Here is a 10,916-nt window from a genome sequence, read left to right on the forward strand (position 1 = left end):
ACGGGGATGGGAGGGAGAGGACGGTTGGAGTCTGGTTGCTGGAGAAGGGCTTACCGGATCAGTCAGTATTGCAGCCCGCTCGGCAATGCGATCAGCAGTGTGCTGGTGCCTAAGCAGAACGCGCTCTTATTGGTCAAAAGGGACACAGTGGAAAGAGAAGAAGGCACTGGGACCGAGTGGGATTATGGCGGCCATTTTGGAGTGGGGAGAATGACATGGAGTAGGGGTGAAGGTGATTTCAAGGAAGTGACAGTGGTGCCCGTGAAGTGATTTGTGATGTGATAATTAAGTAAAAAAGGTTAAAAAGGGATATATTATGATGGTCAGTTCTGCTTTTGTGTCATTATACACTGTATGCAATGTCAGCCCGATGGGTGTTGCTTGTCTGCATATGGCCGAGTGTATGTTGTGTTTTCACAGCAGTGTTTGCCTCACCACGTCTCTGTGGGTATGTGACACAACCACTACTTTGCCACATAATGTGTCATGTTCTGCGACCAGGAATCGCACATGCTGTTTGGCATTTGCTGTTATTTCCATAATGACACTTACCTTTTGGTCAATGTGATGATGGGTGATTTAGACCCTTTGCCATAATGCTCAAGTTCTGCTGCAGTTTGTGTCCACACATTTTACATTGGATCTACACAGTGATGGGGGTTTTGAGCACATTGGCACAGTGCTATTGTGAAGCTTGACTTGTGTAGCCCACACTCTGGGGTTGGTCAAACATGTGATGGTAGTTACATTGTGTGTTCTGACTCATATTTACTATTGAGGGTATTTGTCAAACACTACACACTGTTGTCATGATGTTTTGGGGAATGTATTTGGCTGACATAACTGAGGTTGATGTTTGATGGATGTGTGGCGCATCACCCATCCTATGGGTGGGAGTGTCAATATTGTTAGACACACTGACCCCTAAGGGTGGGGGTGGCTGTAGTGGTGGGCAACTTGCCCCTATGGGTGGGGTGGCAGTAGTGGTGGGCAACATGACACAAATGGTGGGGGTGGCAGTAGTGGTGGCCAACATGACACATATGGGTGGGGGTGGCAATAGTGGTGGACAACATGGCACATGTGTTGGGGTGGCTGTAGTGATAGGCAACATGCCCCTATGGGTGGGGGTGGCAATAGGGGTGGGCAACATGACACATGTGTTGGGGTGGCTGTAATGATAGGCAACATGCCCCTATGGGTGGGGGTGGCAATAGTGGTGGGCAACATGACACGTGTTGGGGTGGCTGTAGTGATAGGCAACATGCCCCTATGGATGGGATGGCAGTAGTGGTTGCCAACATTACATATATGGGTCACGCTTTTGGGACCTTATAAGTATTTAGTTATGCAGCACAATATCCTTGGTGCAACAACATTAACTGTTGCATAGTTAAACACCTCTAAGGTCCAAAAGGCAAGACCTATTGACTATGCCAATGCTATTTTTTCTTTTGTTTTTGAGTAGAGCGGGTTATCCAGGCTCAAGAATATTTCAAATGAATGTTAACCTTAGGCCATCAGTATTAAGACGCTTGCATTTTACGTTATATCTGCACTATAACCTACTGGGATGTTAAAACAGTGATTACAGACCAGGAGAGAAAAAAAAGACATTTGGGAGCTAAGTTTTATTTTGCATTTTATGTGTGCCCTGTGTACAAGGGCATTAGCCATTCCTGGCTTTTCAATTGCCTGTTGCATTGTGGGGCTCGTAGTTTTCTTTTCAACACTCATTATCTTCTCAAACCCTCAGTGTGCAAAGTTCTGCTAAAGTGCAAGAATTATCTGAAGGTGTTAAACATGACGGACTCCACTTGTCAGCTATGTTTTAACGTTTTACAAAGCATTGTCAAAAACTGCTCATTACATGAAGCAAAAGTGAACTCTGCATACAAAGTTTCTGAGGGCTCACTCTCATTCATATAATGCATTAAAATGAGCATTGGCAATATGAATCGTTTTGCCTTGTATACAGAAAGTTTTTACTAGAGCTTCACAACAAAGGTTAAAGGTCTGAGGTAGTCGCAGTATAACATTCCTCAACAAAAACTAAGTAACTGAAAGGTGGCAGAGGCAGAACGACCACCTCACCATCACTCTCGATTCTACAAACAGGAGTTCTTGTTCTTCCATCATTCTGGGCCGTCCGTCTGAACACAGAACTTTAAGGAAGTTGCACAGATACTTAGTGGAAGCGTGGAATAAACAGCCCTGGAGTGTTCCTGCATGGAATCGCACACCGGAGAGTTCAAAATGCCTAGTCTCTACTATTATGGTCAAAAACACACTCAGTGAACTTTAACAATCGCTGCTTTTGCTAGAATGCAGTGTTTCTCAATGGTAGTCCAATTACTTGCTTCACTGACAGTGAAACATGCCTTAAGATTACCATACGATACTGGTCAGGACGGCGTTGGCACATTTCAAAATGATGCATTTTTTCTCAGCGAAAGTCTCCATTATGCCGCCTGTCTGTCCAAATCGTGCGTGAAAACCATGTTCTCTTCTCTCTTGGAATAAATAAACCAGGTGGGTGCGATTCTGACAAATGGGAACGAGGCTGGTGCTAATTACAACACTGGTGCTAATTACTACACTTCCTCATATTATTACAAAGCCCTCGTTCATAGTGGGGCCCACAGAGTTAGAAAACTTTGAATGTTTTGTGTAATGCAATATATTGCCTGCCGAATGAAACACCAGTACTCATTTGTGATTTGACGCTGGAATCGCGTCGCACACATAAAGTGGGACTCACATAATTTCGCCCAGGGACAAAAGTGCACAAAATCACACTCCTGAAATTCTCTGATTGTCGGGCTGGGGTAGTAAGATAGGCTTCCCGCTTTTAGATGACATGAGTTTGCATTCTGGTACTTGTAGTTTCCCCATACTATGCAATGCAAGACTCTAAATGTGAAGCGTATGTGTGTAATAAGCTTTACCTGGGTCTAATAGCTACATTTCTTAACTTCAAATCTCCAAAAGAGCAGCAAACACAACTTTCTATTTTCTCAATTTTGTGCATAAGACCTAAAAACATAAAAACAATAAAGGCCTGGCTGTAATTTTTCTCTCTAAGGACCTGCTTCTGCTGTGGGGATACCTATCTCCACCCGCTCTCTGGCACCCTGTCCAATTTACTGCAGTCCCAGAACTCTCAAGTCAGAAGTCTTAAAAGGAGAACTGCTATCAGTCAATCCGCAACAAAGTACATTCTCCCCTGCAGCATGTGAGTGAAGGACACTTACTGAAAATAAGTAAAAGAGTGAGAGGGTACCTTACGTATGCAACTCAAGGGACTCCACCGGCCGGTCCTGGCCAGTATGCCCACGTATATCATTGGTTGCCCACTCACAGAAACAAAGAGTATATAGTGTCCAATTGAGAGATACAAGAGAAGAAAGAAAGAATTAACTGCCCCAAAACAAAAACCCTGTGATTTGCAGAGAACCGTGTGTTTCATGCAATTTAAAATTAAGTCTCACTGTTATGTTGCCCTCTTTATTCGCAATTGTGAGCTTACTCAAATTAAAAACACTGCATGTTGCTAACCTTTTTTCAAGTAGGCCAACATCTTTCACAGCCATTTCCTTATGTTGTGGCACATTAGTCAGGGCGTGGTGTTCGATCACTCGCCTCAATGGACCATAACTTTTATGTTGCGGATAGGCTGCTAAAACAACAAATGTTCTTTCAGTTTTGATTCAATAAAGTTTTATTTCATGAATTATAATCATAAGTTTTTATGTTCGTTTCACATAATTTTATCCATATAGATGCATCTGGCGTTAATTTCTCCTATGCATTTCGGGCATAGTGCCCTTCATCAGGGAGCATTACTAGGGAAGAAGATAAAATAAAGATCTTTTATAATCTCATTGGGTAGCTTGTGAACATTCTACAACATATATACATTCTCCTCTTTGTCGTAGTTAGCAAGTGGTAACCAATACATTTCTATGGCTCAAGAATCAGCCCGTTAACGGTGTGTTTGGCATCGTAACAAATAGTAAAAAATGAAAACTTCAAAACTTACATGCCAGACTTCTAGGTATTATGGATATGTTGATGGTGTCATAACTGCAAACAAAAAATATAACGAGTGTATCAAACAATAGTAAACACATATTGCTGACCCTCTTAGAAATCTAAATCTAACTTGGCTCTTCGACATTCAAACGGGACACTTACTCGTGAGACGTACGAGTCTCTTATGTCCTTTTTCTCTCTGAATGTGCGCTGGTTACTGTTACCTCGCGAGCTCCACGCTCGTGTTTGTGTAAACATCGCAATGTGACGCGCCCTGATTGGGCGTCCACGTTCGACGTAGCTAGTGACAAAAAATAGAAGACAGACTTTCATCTTGTTACATCGGAAGAGTATTCCGTGATGTTGTGAATATATAGTATCAATGTGCTCTATACTGTGCTATAAATTGGGCAGTGGAACTTAAACATGAAATAGTTTCCGGAATATACCTGCTGTCGATGATCTCATCATTTAACTTCGGCTGGAAAAATATATACATCTCTATAAGGGACAAACTTATTAGGTATTGCTATACATCAATGCATGTTACACAAGTTCATTCATAAGTAACAGGAAAATTCAATCCGTTCAATAAGCCCATTGGGCTTTATCAAGTTCATTTTGTGTATCCAGAAGTTTTCTCTTCTCAACAAGTGTTTATTAATGTCTAATCCTTCTTTTTGGGTCACAGTTTCCAAAATGATGAATTTCAGTAGGGAGACATTATGGTGAGCTTCTGCAAAATATACTGCTACAGTAGATTTTTGATTCTTAGTTAGTATATTGAACTTATTTCATTCAGTATTGTTTTAATTTTCCTTTCTGTTTTTCCAATATACACTTTCCCACATGGGCATCTTAGTAAGTATATCACATGAGTGGAATCACATGTTGCATTTACTTTCAGTTTTATGTCTTGGCCTTTCATGGGTTGAGAAATCACTGTTCCCCTAATGATATTATTACAATTTCCACAGTGCATGCAGGGATGGGTTCCTTTATATGTTACTGTTTCATCAGTTGTAGTTTTTAATATTTCACCCAAATTCTTCCCTCTCATGTAGGCAAACATTGGTGGCTTGATGAAAGATGTTTTGAAATCAGGTTCTATTTCTATGATTGGCCAATGTTTTTTTATAATCTTTTTGAATTGTGTGCAAAATTTCGATACTACTACCATTCTTTTTTTTCTTCAGGTTTTTTAGCTTTAGTTAACAGATCAGTTCTTTGGATGAGAAACGATTATCAATAAGGCTAAGGAAAGAGTGAATCAGGCAGTGCTTGTTCGTCATCATGGTCCTCATAATCAGATAATTCCACCTCGGTGCCCTTCTTCATGGCAAGGTTGTGAAACAGTGCACATGTTGCAATCATCTTGCAGCAGGTGACTGGTATATACTGGCGTGCCCCTCCACTTTTGTGGAGGCAGCGGAACCTGCTTTTCCACAGCCCAAAGGTGCACTCCACAATGTTCCTGGGAGATTTGTGTGCCCTGTTGTATCTCCCCTGGCTGGGGGTTGAAGGGTTGAGGTAGGGAGTAAGGATGAAAGACCGGATATGCACTATCCCCGATTTGTAACAGAAAAAGACATTACTCATCCACACATACACGTTATGTTATTATGTCTCTTTTATAGCGCACGGCTACCCCGAGGGGTGTCCCGGCGCTTTGGCAAAGAGAACTGGAGGAGAAAACACAACACAGCAACTCGCAGAGGCTGAAAGAAATCATACAGAAAAAAGCCAGGTCTTCAACTCCTTTCTAAAGGAGAGGAGATTGTTGGCTTTCCTTAGGGAAACAGGAAGCTCATTCCAGCAACGTGAAGCCAAATATCGGAAGGAGCGACCTCAGATCTGGGCAAGTCTGATAGGAGGAACAACGGCTTTGGCCAACAAGGCCGATCGTAGAGTCCTCCTCGGCGCATAGAAAGCCATGCTCTTCCCAATATATTTAGGGCCAATTGAATGAAGGGCCTTAAAAGCAAGGGTCAAAACCTTAAAAGTAATTCTTTTAGAAATAGGCAACCAATGCAGTCTCTTAAGCAGTTCGGAGGCTTTTGCCCTGCGCGGAAGACCAAAAATGGCTCTTGCCGCCGAGTTCTGCACAATTTGCAGACGGGCCAGCAGATATTTAGGCAGCCCTAGATATAGGGCATTCGCGTAATCCAATCGCGATCCTATTAGAGACTGAACGATGTTTTTTTTGTGCTGCAGAGACAACAGCGGAAGAAACTTCCGAAGCATTTTCAAAATGCCAAAGCATTTCCCAGACAACCCGATGATCTGGGGTCTGAAAGAAAGGCTGTAATCGCACAGCACACCTAGGTTTTTTGCTTTTGAGGAGGCCGCATCAGGTGGAAACATGTCCTGGGGCCACCATGTTTTCCAGCTGGGATCAGGCGGACATCCGAAAAAAAGCAGCTCCGACTTATCGGAGTTGCATTTCAGACTGTGCCGCCGGAACCTGTCAAAGACCGCACCCAGGCAATCCTTGATCCTACTGCCATCAAAGTCCTCTCCCTTCTAACACGTAAAAAGGAGCTGGGTGTCATCAGCGTAAGATATGATCCGGGCACCGAAGGACTCCGCTACCCCCGCCAGAGGGGCCATATAGATATTAAAAAGGGTGGGGCTCAGGATGGACCCCTGGGGAACCAGCACCTCTAGCGGCGGCATTTCAGCGGAGAACGGAGGTGCCCAGACCACTTGGCGGCCGGTCAAAAAAGATTTAACCCAGTTCCACACCGTCCCACAAAGACCGATCTCCCAGAGTCTGAAAAAGAGACCGTCGTGTGGGACGGTGTCGAAAGCCACCGACAGATCCAGCATAACTAAAATAGCCTTACCCCCGAGGTCAAGAGTCTCTCTGATGGCATCGGTGATCTCAAGAAGGGCTGTCTCCGTGCTAAAATTAGCACGGAAACCCGATTGAGAATCATGTAAGATGTTATTGCTCTCGATAAAGTTGGAAATAGAAACTGCACATGTTTCTCAATCACCTTTGCCAGAGCAGGGAGGAGGGAGATCGGCCTATAGTTGGCGTGAACAAGGGGATCCAAGGCAGGCTTTTTGAGCAGCGGCAGGATCAAAGCATGTTTCCAAGCCAAAGGTACCTCTCCCGTAGACAGGGAGAGATTGAGCAGCGGATTAAGCAGGTTGTTAACTGCAGGCGCTACTTTTCCCAGGCATTTCGCTGGACAGGGATCGAGAGGAGAACCAGATTGAAGCCAGGACAAAAGGTCAAGAGAGGTAGCAGAAGGCAAAGGAGGAAATACCGAAAGAACAGGACCGAAGTCTTCCGATGATACTGGGAAGGTGATCAGTTGACTAACCGTAAGACTGAGGCCAGTATCAGGAAAAGAAACCTGAATAGACTTAATTTTATTTACGAAAAAATCCCCAAGTTGACTGATCCAAGCTACGGTATGAGAATGAGAAGGCGACCTCAAGGAAGGGTAGGTAAACTCCTCTACTATCCTGAAGAGTTCTTTACTTGTATTTTCCGCCTCACCAATTCTACGCTCAAAATAAACTTTTTTTCCGTCAACGATGTGCTTATGATAAAGCCTAATCGCATCCCGATATTTTGATTTATCGTCCGGATCATACTTGCGCCTCCACATTCTTTCAGCTTTTTTACAATCTTGACGCATTTTCCCCCAGGAAGGGGGTAAACTAAGGGGCGGAGACATGTCTGTCCGCGGACTTAGCTGGCTTAGCCGGGGCTAGCTCATCAAATCTGGCAGTCAGCCACTTCTGGACCGAATCTAGATTTTCCTCCAGATTACCAGTAAGCTCACAGGGATGGCGGCGGAGAGCATCGGACAACAATTCCGCTGTAACTTGATGAAAAGGCCTCACCGGCCATTTCACATCTTTCAGCACTCTAGGGCCAGTCGTAGCAGAGGTAGAAATACAAAAATTGATTAAAAAATGGTCTGACCATAAAACTGGGAGCGGCGGGAACACATCAATCAACCTGGTCGAGAGAATCTGATCGATAGTATGGCCCTTGATATGAGTAGGGCTGGTGATGTAAGAGACCAGTCCTAACGGAGAAACAATATCCTGCAACTTAATTTTCAGGATCCGCTTCATTGTCCATATGGAGATTCAGATCACCCAGCAAGATGCAGTGCTCCGATCTCAGGCAGGGCACAGAAAGCGCCATCTGCAGCTTGTCGAAAAAAGAGCCAAGGGGCCTAGGGGCTCTATAGATAAGGATCCCAGTGCACGTTTGACAGGGAGATAGCCCAAGGGTAAAACCTAATGCTTCACAGCCCGTGATATTATCAACGGGAAAAGTGGTGCAAGGGAAACATTTGTCGACAATCAATGCCACGCCCCGCCTCCCACTCTGTCCCTCCTGAAGATGGTATAATTCGGAGGTATGGCAGTCGTCAGATCGGGGCCAGAGGACTCACCAAGCCAAGTCTCCGTTAAAAACAGACAAGACATTTTGGAGTCAGGGAGTCAAATTCCAGATATCTATGGAATGTCTGCTGAGGGATCTAGTATTGAGGAGAGAGCATTGATAGTGCGTAAGAGGGGTCTCAGATACGGATACCTTCTGAACAGAAGGCCGCCAGCCACAAGCCGGACAGCCCTTCCTAAGAGAACAACCGCCCGGAAAGACATGGTGGCATGTAAAGGACTGTCTGCGCAGAGCAAAAAGCTCTGTAGAGGTATAAGAAAGCATGCAGACAGGACATACACACGTCCCAAGTCCTAGAAGAAAAGAAGGGAACAAATAAGGCACGCACCCCTACCTCGTCCGCCTCATCCGCATCCAAGACGCTGACGAGCGCAGACGGGCAGGACTCTGGCGCGACTCAGGCGCAGGGAGGACGCTACCGCTGCGCGCCAAGAGGCGCGCTTTAAATAGCCTGCTCTCAGTGTCCACGAGTGCAGGGACGCTCCAAGATGGCATTCGCTACTCCCTTCCCAATCCAAGATGTCACTCCCCGCCCACAATCTCCCCGGAACCGGACCCGCAAACCAGCGGTGGGTCTTCCAGAAGAATTATGGTGCAGGTAAGGGGCAGGACCGGGTCAGTAAAAACAAGAGATAACTAAAAACAAAATTAAAATAAATGCCAAAAACGGGCGAATTAAAACTATGCAGACCAGCGCTCTAGGCGCGCGCGACCAACAGCGAGGTGCCGAAGCACATTCTCGACCACAGGACACCTTTACCAGGCTGTCCCCTCACTGAGCTTGCCTTCAATAGCCTGCTCTCAGCATCCACGAGCGCAGGGACGCTCCAAGATGGCGTTCGTTCACATACATCTGCAATATGTATCAAGGGAGTGTCACACAGTGTTTTACCTAGCAGGTATCCTTCGCAAATTCCCCCGCTATCAGGCTTGTGTAGATCCCACTATTTTGAAAGATGCATGAGTCGTTGGTACTTCCAGAAAACTTGGCAACTATGTCCGTGATGATGTACTTTGCATCACAGATTACCGGAACATTTATGGTGTGGGTAGACTTCCTATTCCTATAAATGTACTCTGTGGCAGCAGGTGGACATATTGGTATGTGGGTGCCATCAATACAGCCAATGACAATGGGGAAATGTGCCATTTGGTAAAACTGTCTTGGTCCTGAGCTGTGCTGCAGGGAAGCTGATGTAATAATGCATTCTCTGCATCATGGCCTCTAGGAATTTCCTAAAAAAAACGGGACAGGCAGCTCTGGGACACCCCACCTACAGCATCAACCACACTCTGGTAACTCCCAGAGGCAAGCAGGTGTAGGCTACACAGCTCCTGCACATGGGGTGGGATGGCGTGCGCCCTTGGGTTTGGGTGCTCCAAAAGTGGGTGAAGGTCCCTGATCAGCTCCAAGATGGTTTGGGGGTGTAGCCTGTACCTTTGTATGATCTCTGGCTTAGTCAGTTGGAGTAGGGTGATTCTCTGCCTAGACCTGCTCCGCCCTTCTCCAGACACTCCTTCTGCCTGTAGCCGTAGCCGCCTCACAATCACGTAGAATGCCGCCATTCTGGTCAAACTGTTGTATTTTAGGCACTTTTTAATAGCCTGCACCTGGTTACCACCTGATTAGAATTAGCAGTGACACTTGTACACTCCCGTCTGCTCTCTATGGTCAGTGGCCGTTGAGGAAGCCCTCACTGGATCCCGGTGTCTTCACTGAGCCGCCTCAGCCCCCCGCCCGCCACCGGTGACCCGCCCAGCCATGCCCCGGAACTGCTCCCGCTCCCCCCGCAGGGAGCGCCGCCGCTCGGGCTCTAGGGAGCGCCGCCGCTCCCGGGAACGTGAGAGCCGCCGCCGCTCGCCCAAGGCCCGCCGCCGCAGCTGCTACCCGAAGCCGCCCCGCCGCCGCTCCCCGCCGGGCCCGCGCCACCTCCAGCTCGCCGGCGCGGCCGGCCAAGAGCGAAGTGCGGCTCCGAAGCCGCCGGCCAAGAATGAGCTGACGGAGAGGACCTGGAGGGCCGCTCCGAGGAGATCGAGATGATCAAGATCATGGGCTTTGCCGAGTTTGACTCCACCAAGGGCCGCAAGGTGGAGGGCTCCATCAACGCCTATGCCATCAACGTCAGCCAGAAGCCAAGTACCGGCAGTACATGAACCGCAAGGGCGGCTTCAACTGCCCACTCGACTTTGTGGCCTGAGCCGGGGGCAGGAGGGGGCTGGGGGGAGCGTGAGGGGGCCCCAGGAGCCTGAGCACTCCACCCCCATCCGAGTGAGAAGCCCCCTGGAACATTGTGACCCAGGCCCAAGGGGAGCGTGAGGGGCCACCCAGGAGGAGCTTGAGGGGCCCCCGGGAGCCTGAGGACCCCTCCCCCAGCAGAGGCCCCATGACACTGGACTCAGCCCCCACCAGTACACGGAGGACATCATTCCAGACTGATCGTGTTTG

The 10,916-nt window shown here is 47.0% G+C and overlaps 1 pseudogene; it reads left to right on the forward strand.

Moving 5' to 3' along the window:
• Positions 1–10,232: 10,232 nt before the first annotated feature.
• Positions 10,233–10,708, forward strand: LOC147685475 (U4/U6.U5 small nuclear ribonucleoprotein 27 kDa protein-like; annotated as a pseudogene).
• The last annotated feature ends 208 nt before the right edge of the window (positions 10,709–10,916 follow it).

This window comes from Lissotriton vulgaris, chromosome 10 (assembly GCF_964263255.1).
Source record: "Lissotriton vulgaris chromosome 10, aLisVul1.2, whole genome shotgun sequence".
NCBI classification, from domain to species: Eukaryota; Metazoa; Chordata; class Amphibia; order Caudata; family Salamandridae; genus Lissotriton; species Lissotriton vulgaris.